At 40.9% G+C, this 16,744-nt stretch overlaps 1 pseudogene; it reads right to left on the bottom strand.

Moving 5' to 3' along the window:
* Positions 1 to 290: 290 nt before the first annotated feature.
* On the bottom strand, positions 291 to 717 carry LOC6505440 (annotated as a pseudogene).
* Positions 718 to 16,744: the final 16,027 nt, after the last annotated feature.

Raw genomic sequence — 16,744 nt, 5'->3', positions numbered from 1 at the left:
CTCATGCTTAATGCTGCGGAGCGATCGAAAGATACCGAGGGGGAGCGATACAACGATAGCGCATGATGGCAGATGCAGGTGGCTGATCGAATGCACGGGAGCGAACAACGCGAAAAGAGAGAGAAAGAGCGAGCGCGAGTGGACGTCTCGGTTGTTTCTTTCAATAAATTATTTCGGGCCATATTTTCCGGCGGTAGCTTGACCCGAGTACTCCCCCGGTTGGAAGATGAGCTTTCAATCTTGAAGGGGCAATAAACACAATTTGTTGACTGCCCGCCTTGTAACTCCGGCTAGATAAAAGTCACCGAGATGAGCAGCAGAAGAGTGAAGGTGGTCAGCAGCACAGCGCTAATCAGGTGCAGGAAGAAGTATCCTCCGAGAAGGGTTCCAATAAAGAACTGCCAGATTACAGCGATGATCAAGGCCTGGACAATCAGGCTACTGATTATCTTGTCCGGATTGATTGTCTCCAATAAGGACGTAGATGAGGAAGAGCAGAGAGTAGTGGGCTTGGTAGTAGAGCAAATTCTGTACCACTCGGTTGTCCCACTGTTCAAAGTCCTTGAGATTGGGCAGCTAGAATCGTGCCGATCCGAAAATGAAGTCTTCCAGGGTGCGCTGCGGTGGCAACTGAAGATTGCCGGATAAGACAGCCTCAGCATCGCCCACGGATGAAGATGAGGGTGCTGACATGGTCCTTGAGTTTCTCTTCAACTTCCTGCGTCCCTTCACAATCGCATTCATGCAGTTTTTTTCTTCCATTTTTTTTTTCCATTATCACGTCCTCCGCCTCCACAAACAACCCATTCGAGAAGAGTTTTCTGGACCGAGGGCAAACCTGGAGACAGGTGAATTTGTCCCACAGAAAGCAGCTCGTAAAATAATCATAGCTCCAATTAGCAAATCAACTCGCTGAAGCAGTTGAAAATTTGGATCAGCTAGCTTTACATTGGCGGGAATTTTCTAAGAGCTGACGTCCAACGCAAAATTGGGCTGATGGTCAGTGATGTTGGAGGTTCATTGCGCCCATTAGTCCGAGAATTGGGATTTCAAGAAAACTTGCACAGAAAACCCATCTGGGCATCACCTATATCGAATACAGACACTGGAGACCATATCTTCCGAAGCTGCAGCGGTTTCGCTAATCTTGAAGTAACTTGGAATACCTACGAGCTAGAATCGAGCAGCGCTCGGCAGGGCAGTAGAACTCCAGAGCGGTTCCGGATTGGAATATTGACAGTGGCTTGCAACACCAAATCACCAAAACGATCCTAGGCGACGAAAGAATTGACGGCAGTGGCCGCTGAAGAAGAAGCAGCGACGTTGGATGCGAAACCTCGGGAGAAGTGTGTTGGTCTTGAATACCATCTGGCGAGCTAAATTTAAAATTTCGGATTTAAATTTATCCGAAAACTCGCGAAGCCTCGACACCAATTTGGATGCGTCGGCCCTCAGACCGTATAGATCCTTGTGTGTGCTTTTGAAATCCGCGACGATACCGCTAAACCGCACATTTCTCATTACCTCCGGAAATGTCTTCCCCGCTTTCAAGGAGGACAGCAATTCTTGAAGATCGTCAAAAAGGCACTTTGACTCAAAAAGAGCTTCCTTCCCGGAGAGGCCTACCGGAAAAACGGAATCCCCAACAAAAAATTTAATGTAGTTCTTTTATTTATTTATTTCTCTTTCGCCATTGATTACACAGGCCAACAGCAAAAAATCTCCACGCATAATTTCACCTGCTCCATAACCTTTAAGCTCTCCTGAACCAAAGTCCAGAACAAACATAGGTTCTATCACCTACAGTTTCCGCGGTACACCTAAGAGAAGAAATTGATCAAATTTTACTATATATTGAATTATGTAGGCCGTGTAATGCCGATGACCACCATTGTTTCTAGTACATATCATTTTTGAAAATTATGTGTACCAACTAAAATTAAAAAATGGTATCTAGCAGTTACCATATCTTTGGAATACTCATCCAAAGTCGAAATCTCCGATTTTCTACAATAATTTTTGGTCTTCTATGATTTTTCCCCAAACATTTTTCATCCATACCATGCCATTTTTCAGCCATGACTTTTTGAAAATATGAGATTAAAAACTCCAATTTAATTGAAGAAAAGATTGTTGAACCACCTATATTGAATTCAATAAAACTATTTCGAGTTTTTTCTTAAATCCAAAATTAAAACATGTTACGATCTTCTGACTTCCGTAAGAAAATAAAAATCTTCAATAGAAAAATGTTTGGGAAAAAATCATAGAAGACCAAAAATTAACGTAGAAAATCTGAGATTTCAACTTTGGATGAGTATTCCAAAGATATGCTAGAACTGCTAGATACCATTTTTATACCCTTGCAGAGGGTATTATAATTTTGGTCAAAAGTGTGCAACGCAGTGAAGGAGACATCTCCGACCCTATAAAGTATATATATTCTTGATCAGGATCACCTCCTGAGTCGATATGAGCATGTCCGTCTGTCCGTCTGTCCGTCTGTCCGTTTCTACGCAAACTAGTCTCTCAGTTTTAAAGCTATCGAGTTGAAACTTTGCACACACCCTTCTTTCCTTTGCAGGCAGTATATAAGTCGGAACGGCCGGGATCGGTCGACTATATCCTATAGCTGCCATATAACTGATTGATCGGAAATGGCATAACTTTGGTGTTTTTTAAGTTAGAGGGTTGGGATTTGGTACAGATTACTCTTTTGGCAAAATAATTCGATATGCCAAATTTCATAAGGATCGGCCAACTATATACGATCCGCTACGTATCTAATAATATAAGATGCGTGGCGCCACCTAGCGGACTGCGACTGAACTGCAAGGGTATATAAACTTCGGCTCCGCTCGAAGTTAGCTTTCCTTTCTTGTTTAATTTTAGTTGGTACACATACATTTCAAAAATGATATGTACTGGAAACAATGATGGTCATCGCCATTACACGGCCTACATAATTCAATATATGGTAAAATTTGATCAATTTCTTCTCTTAGGTGTACCGCGGAAACGGTGGGTGATAGAACCTATGTTTGTTCTGGACTTCGGTTCAGGGGAGCCTAAAGGTTATGGAGCAGGTAAAATTATGCGTGGAGGAAAAAAAAAGTTGGAAATTGTCGGCCTGTGTTATTATACCCTTGCAGAGGGTATTATAATTTTGGTCAAAAGTGTAAAAAGTATATATATTCTTGATCAGGATCACCTCCTGAGTCGATATAAGCATGTCCGTCTGTCTGTCTCTCTGTCTGTCGGTTTCTACGCAAACTAGTCTCTCAGTTTTGGAGTTATCGAGTTGAAACTTTGCACACATCCTTCTTTTCCTTGCAGGTAGTACATAAGTCGGAACGGCCGGGATCGGTCGACTATATCCTGTAGCTGTCATATAACTGATTGGTCGGAAATGACATAACTTTGGTGTTTTTTAAGTTAGAAGGATGGGAGTTTCAATGGATTATTGGGCAAATTAATTCGATATGCCAAATTTCATAAGGCTCGGCCGACTATCTACGATCCGCTATATATCTAATAATATAAGATGCGTGTCGCCACCTAGCGGATTGCGACTCAACTGCAAGGGTATATAAACTTCGGCTCCGCCCGAAGTTAGCTTTCCTTTCTTGTGTTTAATCTTACATGGCTACTATACAATCTAACTTACATTCTACTTAAGAAATGCCTAACGAATAAGACCCTAAACTCTTGTTTATCTGAGCCCCCTTAGTTCGGAGGCTAGGTGGTAATGTATTAAAAAATGATAATGCTCTATCAATAGGTTCGTTCAAAAGGTAATTGGCCCTACGACAAGCAATCCGAAAGGGAGCAAACGAGCGAAGATTCCTCTGGGGCACATTGAAGTTTATAAGCCCCAATAACATGGGGCAATCAATGCTGCTAATTACTATGTTATTGATGAAAGTTAAAGCAGCCACAGTGCCCCGATCCTCAAGTGTACATATGTGGAGGAGAAGGTTATGGTATGAGGGTAGAGGATCCACAAACCTTAAAGGGAGAAGTGCAAATTTTAAAAATTTTTTCTGCAACCGCTCAACCGTCTTTTCAAATACAATTATTTATTGAAGTAACAATTATCTGTTATTTATATATACAATTTTAAAATTAATTAATTATAATTAAGAATTAGGAAAATTATTCAAAAGAAAAACAAACAATTTAGATTTTATTACATCAAGGGATAATTCAGGGGAAAATAAATGGGGCAATAGATAATAATTTTTACAGATAACACGAAAAGTATCATGGTCCGCAAAATTTGATCTACAAATTGGTAACCAAAGGGGTCGGAAGGACCTGGTTGACCTATTTGGAACAGAAAATTTTATTTTTTCAAGTAAAAGATTAGAGTCAACTTGACCAAGAATGAGTTTATGAAGGAGCATGGCCCCAGCACAAGTACGACGTACCTGCAATGGTGGCAGGTCTAATAACTTTAGCCGACAACGATATGGTGGAAGAAGACCATCTGAGTCCCAGTTTAAATATTTTAAGGCAAATAAAAGAAACTGCTTTTGCACTGATTCAATACTTCTTTGATGAACCATATACTGCGGACTCCAAACGCATGAAAAGTATTCAAGGATCGGACGAACCAAAGAGATATAAAACGTTTTAGTGGTAAAGGGATCATCAAACTCTTTTGACCAGCGCTTGATAAATGCAAGTACTCCTCTGGCTTTATTAACTGTTAGAGAAATATGTTCATTAAACGACAGCTTGTGATCGAAAAGAACTCCAAGATCATTCATTAAGGAAACACGATCTAAAAAGTGATTCCCAAGTGAGTACGAGATGACATGAGGCGTGCTACGGTTAAACGTCATAACCTTGCATTTTGAGCAGTTTAGTGAGAGGAGATTATTAGAGCACCACAAGAATATTTCGTCAAGGTCAAACTGTAGATGTCTATGAAGAAAGTGGTCAGAGTAAGAAAAACAGAGCTTCACATCATCAGCATACATAAGTGTAGTAGCATAGCTCACGACACCAGGCAAGTCGTTAACAAAGAGGATAAACAGAAGAGGTCCTAAGGACTGCCTTGCGGAACACCAGATGTTACTTTTATAACTTGAGATGTGATGTTCTTGAAAAAAACCCGCTGCATACGATTAGATAGATATGAAGTCATCCACTTTATGATATTAAGAGGGAAACCCATAAGATAAAGTTTCTGGATAAGGAGACTGTGATTAACAGAATCGAAAGCTTTGCTAAAATCGGTATAAATAACATCGGTTTGCATTCGTTTGAGAAAACCCTTATGGACGATCGAAGTGAATTCTAGCAGATTGGTTGTTGTAGAACGATTTTTGACAAAACCATGCTGGGTGGAGGAAATTATGCTTTTGCAATGATGTTGCAGTTGCAATGTAACCATTTTCTCCAGCAGCTTGGGAATAGCAGAAAGTTTAGCAATACCACGGTAGTTATCAATAAGTATTTTAGAACCTTTCTTATGAAGTGGAATAATAAAAGATTCATTCCATCTCTTGGGAAGGCATGAAAGGTCCAAAGATAAATTGAATAGGATAGTAAGAGGATAGCATAGGATATCGGAGCAGTACCTAAGAATACAGCTCGGGACGTTATCAGGACCAGCAGAAAAAGAGATATCCAAGGTTGAAAGAGCATTAGAAACATCAAGATGATTAAATTTAGACAAGTAGATATTGTTTATATACGGAATATTATAAGGGTATGTAGAATTTAAATTATAAGAATCGGACGAATAAGTTGATTGAAAGAATGATGCAAAGAGATTTGCAATACCATGATCTGAAGAATCAGAAATATTTTTATAAGATAGGGAAGGAGGAAAAAGACTGGATTTACGTTTCATATTGACAAACGAATAAAAGGAGCTCGGATCATTTCGGAAGTTAGCCTTACAATTTACGATGTAACGCTTATAAAGTTGATTATTAAGAAGAATATACTGGTTGCGAATGTAAAGAAATTTTGTCTGATGAAACAAAGATCCAGACTTAAGAAAAATTTTGTAAGCTCTAGATTTCCTGTTCTTAAGACGAGAAAGGTGTTTGTTAAACCATGGCGGTTTCGTTGATGAAGACGATGAAAGTACTGGAACAAATTTGTCCAACGCGTTGTGGATTACATCACAAAAAGAATCAGTAGCAGCATCAATAGAGTTAAAAGATGAAAGATATTCCCAGTCAATTCCAGCTAAATGATTGCGAGGAGCGTTGTAATCCGTTTTTCGGAAACATTTAGAGCGATACTGAGCCTCATAGTTATGCATATTAGGGACATCAATTAACACCGAAACTAATAGTGTGGGATGGTGTACGTCTTCAGGAAGCGATAGTGGTGAAGACCGATTTACAGTGACAGAGGATATTCTATTACAGAAAATAAGGTCTAGGGACCTGCTAAGTGTGTTAAGGATGGGGTTAATTTGGGAAAGAGCAATTTCAATTAATTCATCAATGAAGTCGTTATGGCAACTAGAATGCAAGGAATTGTCATCTTGACACGGGATCCAGGAGATTTGGGGAAGGTTGAAATCACCCATGATTAGGACAAAATCAGAGTCATTGACTAATGATAAAACGAACTTGATAGCATTAAGGTGATGAAAGTATACCGTATCATCAACCGATGGAGGTATATAAGAACAGGTCATGAAAATATGAGACGGACCAACAGTTATTTTTACTGCGATAAACTCGATTCCAAACTGATTCGGGAAAGTGATTAGTTCAGCTGAGTATTTAATACTAACAGCAATGAGGACACCACCACCGAAAGATGGCCTATCCAATCGAAACACAGTGTAGTTTGGAACAAAAATTTCATAATCAGAGACAGAGGAATTAAGCCAGGTTTCAGTAAGTGCAATAGCATCAAATTCAAAAGAAGCACTCTTAGTAAAAAATTGGCTCAGTTTACCCAGAATACTCCGAACGTTTTGGTAACAGCAAGAAAATACGTTATTACTCAGTTTTTTGGAGCTGAATCGACATGGTTGGGATTTATAGGATCTTTGGCTTAAAATTCATGAATAATACTGTGCTCAGGCCAGGCTGATGAATCAAGTGCTTTTTCAAAGTAGGATTCAGGAATTACAATTTTGAAAGAGGATATGCTACGCTTATGTTTAAAATTAAACTTAAAGACCGCTAAATCATTAGGAGCTACCTTAAGATGTTTTAAGAGGTGACTCCTGACATCATCCACAGTGGCATCCGGCATGAGGCGGGATACAAATATGGCTCTACAAGGTGCAACAGCTCTCAGCGAAAGCCCAGAGGATTTTGACTCAGGCGCCACACCAGTGAGAGGCCTAGGTGACGGAGCCACAGGAACCTGGAGGTTTTCCAACGATGGAGGATCCAGGACAATAGGTGGAACAAGACTCATTGACGATTCCATTGGCAGACTTGGTGAATGGATCACTTCCACAGGAACAACAGGAGGCGATGAAGTATTAGGAGTTAAGAATTTATCCGAATGAATCACATGAGAAGCAGGAGTGCCCAATAGATTGACCGCCGTCGGGTTATTGTTCGGAATTTTTCTCCTTGGAGATTCACTTAGTAACTTGAGACCAAGAAATTGGGTCTCAAGTGTAAGGAATTGCTCATTAAGTGCAGAAAACTGCTTACGGACATCAAGAAAACCGTTTCTCGTCTGCTTCATGAAGGTCCGCATCTCAGACTCAATCTCTCTACAGGCAATACAAGACCATGTCAGACCAATATTCTTAGTGATGAGATAGCTTATCCGTCCATTGTGCCCACCACCAGCACATTCAATATGTAAGCAGTTGTTGCAAAGCCAGCAGGACAGATACGAGTCTCCAGTGATGGATCCTCCAAACTCGCATTTCTTAGCAGTGCAAATTAGACTCATTATTGACTGAGATTTGTCCACTGTAGTGAGAGCGAGAAGAGTTCAATGGTAGAGTTGAAAGAGTTCAGTGGTAGAGAGGCACGTTCGGATCAGGCACGTCGAAGAGAATACGTAACAAAAGAGATACGAATGTGACGAATAAACGCTTCAGAGTAACAATGATATTACGGGATTAATCGATCGGAGAATAGACTCAGGAATATATATATATGAATATTCGCAGAGCACGGCAGAAGTAATATTGAAGAATAATATTATTTTTAAGAAGTGTGTGGATAATGAACTATGTAAGTCAATTATCTCCGACAATGATACGCGAAAAGAGGAGTCGCGTATCAAATATATATGTAGATATATGTAGGTAATAAGATGAGAGCAATTGCAAAAACACGTCGGGATACGACAAAGTCAGACGAAAGAACTCTATTGGAACTAATTTTATTTGCGGGGCTCCAAATAATAGAGGCATTGAATTGGTCTGTGTGCCGCTTCACAAAACCCAACATGGCATGCGCCTTAGGCATTATAAAATCTAAATGACTGGAAAATTTTAAATTTGAGTCAAAAAGGACGCCAAGATCAACCACCTCCTCCTTGAGCTGCAGGTCAAGGTTGCCAATTGCATAGGAAGTACATAAGTCTAGCGCGCTCTTACTGTAACGAATGAAATGACATTAAACTAAATTTAGAGGAAGAACATTGAAGGCGCACCAAGAAGAGACTCGGCGCAAATCATCCTGCAGTAGATAGCTATCTCTAATGCAGCTAATGGCCTTATACACTTTAAGGTCATCCGCGTATAACAAAAAGTTCGAATAAAGAAAGCAAGAGGAGATGTCATTGATAAAAATGATGAATTGGAGCGGCCCCAAAGAACTACCTTGCGGGAGGCCAGATGAGGCAATAAAGGGACTCGATGTGACATCACCAATGGGAACGTGGCATGGTCGGTCTGCCAAATAAGACTCCAACCAACTTAACATGGAATCTGAACAATTTAGCAAGTAGGGCTGCATGGCAAACTTTATCAAAGGCTTTAGAGAAGTCCGTATAAATGGCATCAACCTGACATCGGCGTTCAAAGGCTTCCAGGCAGTGCTTAGAGAAAACCACAAAGTTGGTTGTGGTGGATCGCCCAGGCAAGAATCCATGTTGATTGTGAGAAATAAAGTTGCGAATAAAAAATGTTAGCTTTTTGGTGACAATATCTTGGCGATAGGCCGATAGTTAGTGACGTCTGCCCTGCTGCCACCTTTATAAATGGGCGTGATCGAGGTAATTTTCCATCGAAAAGCAAACTTATCCGATGATAATGATAAAGAGAATAGAAGTTCCAGAGGTGTGGTTAAGGATGCAATACACTTCTTAATGAAGAATGGGGAGATACCATCTAAGTCAGGTGTATGCGACTCATTAAAATGACTAGAGGCCTCAACAATGTCACAATCTAATGTGTCCAAGCTTCCAACCTCAAGAAGAGGCAAAATATTCAGAAGTACTTCCTGCTCATCCCAAGAGACCTTCGGCTCATGGTTTGAGGCAAAATATTTCGCAAAAAGTTCAGAAATGCCCTTATCGGAGTTAGCTGCTAAACCTCCATAAGACATGGAAGAAGGTATATCAGAGGATGATTTTTTCCCGTTCACAAACCGCCAAAACGCTTTAGGGTTGGATATGAGGCTCGCTTCAACATCAGTAATATATTGGTTGTATAGAAATTTATTGAGGAATTCAAACTCCCGCTTATATTGCCGGTACAACTCACCAGCCATTTGTTCCCCTGTCTTCAAAAATCGCCTTTAAAATTTGTCCCTTCTATTCTTTAAGTTTTTTAGACCCTCTTTGTACCAAGGCAGCTTCTACGACCTTCGAACCCTAACGGAGGCATCATTGTCGATAATATTGAAAAGAGCAATCAAAAACTTAGTATAACAATCATCAATCGTGCCATCCGAAAAAAGGGAAACCCAATCAAAACTTACAATAGCGTTATTAATAAGTGATATATGATGCAATGATGATGAAAGAGCCCTGAATGCCCTGGATTGAGACGGCTAGCTGGTCCAGTATAGGCACGCCAACCTTAAGGCTAACCACTGTGGCCAACATGGATCGGCGGATAGCGATAATCACACCACCTCCTCACTCAAAATGGGTGCTGGATGAATCACGGTCTTTTCTAAATACTTGTAGCAAGTTGGGTTCAAAGAACTCGGAGGAACTAAAGTTGCTATTGAGCCATGTTTCCACTAGAACGATTACATCAAAATCACAGACTGAAGAATTCAAAAGCACCATGCGGGTCCGCATTCCAGATATATTTTGGAAGAAAACTTTTAAGCTCTTATTAGAGCCCAAGGCAGCACGATCCATGCAGTCCACTGTAGGAATTGGACGGCAGTGTAGTATATGTGAAGGCACTGGCAGGGTCCTGATGCTAGAGGCCACATATCCCAAACGCATAGCTTCCAAGATAGCCAACGTGGACACACATAAATTTTCCTTAATCTCCAGATTGGACCTATGAATGTCCAGTCGCCCTGCGAATCCAGTGACAGGTAAAGATAAAGATATAGAGCTAATATAGTTTTGAGCATCAACGCGTAGCGATGCTCTACGCTCCAGACCAAGATGTAAACAAACATTTCCTCCAGACGCCGAAAAGTGAGCACGAGTGGTCAGTCTCACAGTGGACTCCAAGAACCACTGCAAGTGGACTCAAGAGCAAGATCCAATTTTGCATTAATGCTCATGTAAAGGGATTCCAGATCCAAAACCTTCATATTAAGTTCATCAATTTATGAATGAGAGTCGTTTCCAATGACGCAACTATCACATTGCCACAGTAAGTTTGGAATGTTTATTAGAAGTTTTATAGCCTCTGAGGGTAAATCACGCAAGCGGTATGATACGCATGGCGGCAGATCGATTAGCACCGAACGGCATCACACTCACGAAGCTGCGTAGCAGAAACTTCCCCACTGCACTCCCCCACGAACAAACGAGCGGCGACATTAGCAGAAAATAAACGTCCGAATGCAAAGAGAGCTAGACTGAGACTGAAATTATCACTCAAGGCCCACTGTGCAACTGCTTATATTTCGCCCCCATATTGTAGACTCCAGACGTAGACTGCGAGATCCATATATAAGTGGTTGAATTAACACCGTAGCCCCGCGAGTCCTTTCTGCGTAACGTTTTAAGTTTTAGATCGCGGTATTATTCTCAATTTTGTCATCAACGATTAATGAAGGGGTCCCTTGTATGAAGGGGATCTGAGTCAGCCATCATGCCGTGTAGCTTGTATCTTGAAGGTGATCCTTTCAAAAAGTTATGGCATTTCCGAGCAATCAGTTATATGGTAGCTATAGGATATAGTCGACCGATATAGTCGAATCAAATATTTTCCAACAGTTTTTTGGTTTGGAGAAATCAGGGTGAAAGTAAAAAAATTTTGAATCACTTAATTGGGGCTGGTGGAGACAATTTGGTCCCCAGATGGAATATTCGCATTTTACTTATAAAGACGCGATTGGTACTCCAACCGACCCGATCCGACATTTCGTTCAGAAGTTACTCAAGAAATTCTATTTTTACAGAGTTTTCGAAATGAAAGCAGTTTGTCTGTTTGCACTATATTTTTCTTGGCAACCCTGAGCAACATATGAGCAACATTTGTTCTACAACTTTTTAAAATATCTTAAGTTTACGTTAAAAAATTACAAATGTTGTTAATTAAAAAATACATAACTTCATAATAAAGGGGTATTTAATCTTTACACCTTTGAAAAGGTTTTTTAAATATCTATTTCACTTTTTTCGAGACCAAACGTCTTAAAAGTTGGTAAAAAAAATACACTGAAAATAATCATTATTTTTTATGTATTCCTTAAAAATTGCTGTTAATTTATGTCGTAAACTATATTAATATGATAACTAACATTACATAATTAAAATGGAAAATTATATTTAATAATTTCTCATCCTGGGATTCGAACCTTAGTGCTTTTGTTTACTGGACCGACATTCAAGCCTCTAAGCTATCAAGGAATCGCGCGTACTTCTCTACAAATTTGCATGTTTAAAACGATCTCGGGAGAAGGAATCGGATCGTCGGCGAGTGCAGACGTATTTATTTTTTCTTTTTTTCCTAACTTCTTACAAGTAATTTGAATAAAAGAAGTGCAAGCTTTAAACATCAACACACAGTGGGCGATAAGACGCTTAGTGCGATGAACTTCATACCTTTTGTGTAAATAAACAAGAAGAAAATCCAAAACATTAAGCTATGAGTGAATTCGACACTCATACGGTGCTCCAACATCAGCAAGACGACCATCGGCTCTCTCTGCAACGAAACAACGCATACCACTCCTTCGTGTCAACCCAAGACAACGCGACCGCTAACCCAACAAAAACTACCCAACCGCGATCAATAACTCCAAGCCCGAGTAATGAACTTAATCCAACATCGCTAGGCAGGGCGCGCTCTTGCTCTCCAGCGCTCTTATTGGACAAAACCTCATACCCCTCCCTCATGCCAACCTGCTTAGCCACGGTCACCAGTACAGTGACGTCACTAGCAACTGCAACGGCTACTTCTACAACAAGTACAACAGTATCGACTGCTCGCGCAATACCATCTACTGCAACAATGAAATCTGCTGTGCAAGCAAATAATGCAGCACCTTACACCAGCGCGCTCTCATCTAAACAACGTTCGGCCTTACAGACTGGCCTGGATCGGTACATACAAATGAAACGTAAGCTCAGCCCGCAGAACTCTAGGCTTGGTAATTCTGCCAAAATAACTCGCGGTACCTCAAATCAATCCACATCAGAGAAGCCCATAGAAGCAAACAGATTTGCTATTTTGGCAGATAAATCCGATGAAATACCCCCTGAACACATCGTAGGGGACAATAAAAAACCAAAACCGCCGCCGATTTACATTAGAGAGAAAAGTTCTAATGCTCTCGTAAGCTCAATACTAAATCTAATCGGACCAGACAATTTCCGCATAATTCCACTAACAAAGGGAAATATTCACGAAACAAAAGTTCAGACTAATACGGAAGTAAATTACAAAATTTTGTCGAAGCATTTAAACGACAACAATAAAATCAAAAGCAGTAAAGGCCAGCAAGTAGTACTTAAAGGTATTGAACCGGAAGTAACACCAGCCGAAGTTACAGGCGCACTAAAGGAAAAAGGTTTTAAAGTTAAAAATGTTACTAACATTTTGAATAGAGAGAGAGAGCCTCAACCTCTGTTCAAGGTGGAACTTGAACCCGAAACCAAATCCAAGCCTCTGAAAAAAAATCAAGTGCATCCAATTTCTATTCTCCAGTTCCTACTTCACTGCAGAATAACCGTAGAAGCGCCGCATAAGAGAAATGGGCCGGTGCAGTGTAATAATTGTCAGGAATACGGCCACACAAGGACCTACTGCACGCTCCGTCCAGTATGCGTTGTTTGTATAGAACTTCATGACTCCCACAAATGTCCAAAAAACAAAGAGGATCCCAGCAGCAAAAAGTGTGGAAACTGTGGAGGCAACCATACGGCTTACTACAGGGGCTGTCCAGTCTACAAGGAACTGAAACTGCTCGCTCACACATTACACCTATGAAATCAACGCGTGATATCTTCCCCCTTACAGCCGTGAAACCTTCAGCTTATAATGAGTTCACCGACAAACCCGAAAGCTTTGCAGCTGCTCTAAAAATGGGCCTGAAAAGCACCGCCCTCACCAAGCCACGATCATCAGTTTCACCTCACCAACCAGGAGAACAGTCTACGAACAAATTTGAAGCAATGATATGTAATCTTCAACAAAGTATGATGGATTTCATGTCATTCATGCAGAAAACTATACAAGATCTTGTGCGAAACCAGAACGTTTTGATTGAGCTGCTTGTTGCTCAAAACCAGACAAAGTAATCGATGGCTCCACTTCGTATATCACTGTGGAACTTGAGTTAGCTCAATTCCTTAATAACAACCATATCGATGTAATGTTACTCGCAGAAACTCATCTTACAAATAAATACAATTTCCGAATTCGAGACTACTTCTTCTACAACATGAATCACCCAGACGGGAAAGCACACGGAGGCACCGGGATTCTGATTAGAAAACGCATTAAGCACTGCTTCCACAATAGTTTCGCCACTAATTACATGCAAGCTACATATTTTGACGTACAGATGGACCACCGTTCCCTAAAGCTTGCCGCCGTTTACTGTCCTCCTTGGTTTACAATATCCGAATCCCAATTCATGGACTACTTCAACTCTCTAAGCGAACAATTTATAGCAGTAAGAGACTTTAATGCCAAGCATACGCACTGAGGATCTCGACTGGTGACTCCAAAGGGAAGGCAGTTGTACAACGCAATAATAAAACCAAGCAACAAGCTAGACTGTGTATCACCTGGGACTAGGTGTCCCATATTGGCCAACAGATCCCTGAAAATTGCCAGACTTGATAGACTTTGCAGTCACAAAAAACATTCCACGCATCCTAAAAAGCGCCAACTCCTTACCAGATCTATCGTCTGACCACTCGCCTGTACTCTATAACGGACGTACGGTTTTGTCGAACTATTAAGTACAGTAAACTGTCCCTAACACTGCACGAATGGTCTCTGCCGCACCTTCTCTGTCTACTTGGGGACGGCTGGGCTCAGTCGAGGGGGGCGTGGGTGATGGCACGGCAATCTAGACCAAGTACGTTACGGATTTTCTCGTAGACAGAGATGGGGAAGTTGGAAAGGAACGAAGGAAGTAGGCTGATCCTGGGTGATTGATTCTACTGACCCTGATACCTGAAAGACTGGATGTTGTGGTCTTTCTTCTATACCCTCCCTACCATGTAGACGTTTCACCAAACAGTGGGGGTCTACCCATGTTCAACTGCAATGTTCGGATCCGAAGTGCTCCAAGTGAAAGATATTAGTTCATGTTCATTTCGTATAATTAAATATTCTCAAAATTAGCGGTACTGAACTAAAATTACAACTAATCTTCATAGTTTGGGATAGAAAGGCAGAACGTAGCAGGGATTTCCCATTGTACTTATCTATATGTATGCAACTATTACTTTTGTGTTCTTTACTCACTCAGCTTTACAGATTCTGCATCCATCGTTGGTCCCAAGATGACGTAGGTGATCTTTGCTGTGGACTTAATGCTATTAGAAAATTGTACAATGGGGAAAAGACCTGGCTATTCTCTCTTTCGAGGCTGGGTGGGTTTACTTAGAGACTAGATTTAAGGATAAGGTCCTACACTAATTAATTCATACTCGTGAATGACTGCATCTATGCAATAACTTTATGAAATTCCATTTATAGTACTACAATAATGGGAATTGTTATTATGGTTGGGAGTCGATACTTTTGTGGCGCAGCTATCGAGGTTCGCCGTGAAAATTACTATTATTGTTGGGAGTCGATACTTTTGTGGCGCAGCTATCGAGGTTCGCCCTGAAAATTATTCGCGTCAATCCGCGTTAAATACAATATTGACACACATACATGCTCGCAGGCATGATCATCGTGCTTAAAAACTAAATATTTGAATATGTAGGTCCTATGCCGCTCACAAAATCATGACGGCAGCTTGCTTAACCAAAGAGAAAACCTAATCGGGGGGCGGCGGCATCCGTTGGTTGCTACTGCAGCTGCTGAACGACACCTTATCGCCAACCGGGGAGAAGATAGGAATCGGAGTACGGTGCACTGATGGTACGATGCGGCTACAAGCCCATGTGCGTCCCACTGATTCGGCGGGGGTGGCTTTGGTGGTGCTACTACCTCCTGACTGATCCGACGTCCGATCCGAGGCCACTTGCCACACGGAGAGCCTATCAGGCTGATCCTGGTCAAATGGGATACCTGACAAGGGATTAGTCAGGTTTTAAACTTGCATTATTTCAATTATTTGGGAGTCTCACCTTATGAATTTTTAACCCACACACAAACACAAGTAGTTTTTATTATTAAAATGTCTTAAATTTGCTGGCTGAATGGCCTTCACTGTATAGTTTTTTTTCTCTCTACACGTGTCCGCGGGATCTTCTTATTATTTCACAATATGTACTCGAGGCTCTTCACTCGGCAGAAGATCAGAATAAAATGATTTCTGCGAGCGGGGGTATTTTTTTGCGCGGTTCCCACTGCATACGTACAGCCCACCTCCCGTCCAACCGACCAAGGGACGCTGCCGCGTAACGTACGGCTTGAATCGCGGGAATAGATCCGAGATAGATAAGCGAAGATTAGGAGAAAGATATTACGAGGAAAAGTGTTGCACAGATAAGGCGGTTAACAAAAGCGATTTAAGATTGTTAGTAGGGCAAAGTGACAAGATGTGGTAGAGACCATTGTAGTCCGAACATAATACCCTGAACGGATCGTGTTGGGCATATGTCGAACTACAATGGCTGAGGAGCAGAGGACGAAAGTTTCTGGTCCTTCTACTAGGAATGTTAAAATTTAAGCGTGTTAGTAAATGCTGGCTGTCTATATTTCCATAAATAAGATTATATAAAAACATGACACCCAGCATCGTTCTACGATTTGTTAATGATGGTAAGTTGATTAGTAAAAGTCTACTATGATAAGAGGGGAGGTAAAGATTTGCATCCCAATTCAGTCCCCTAAGCGCAAAAGTAAGGAAGTAGATCGTTAACCTGAGTTAATCGTTCTAAGGCGTTCCCATAGAGAAGTACATAGTACTTTAGTAGATAGTAGAAAGTACATAAAAAGACATAAGTTTACATTTCGATCCATTAAGTTTTAGGTTATTTGCTAAACACCAATTTTGAAGTTTATCCAAATCGG

This window comes from Drosophila ananassae (genome assembly GCF_017639315.1).
Source record: "Drosophila ananassae strain 14024-0371.13 chromosome 4 unlocalized genomic scaffold, ASM1763931v2 tig00000054, whole genome shotgun sequence".
In the NCBI taxonomy this organism is placed as follows: Eukaryota; Metazoa; Arthropoda; class Insecta; order Diptera; family Drosophilidae; genus Drosophila; species Drosophila ananassae.
This window is presented reverse-complemented; position numbering and strand designations above follow the sequence as displayed.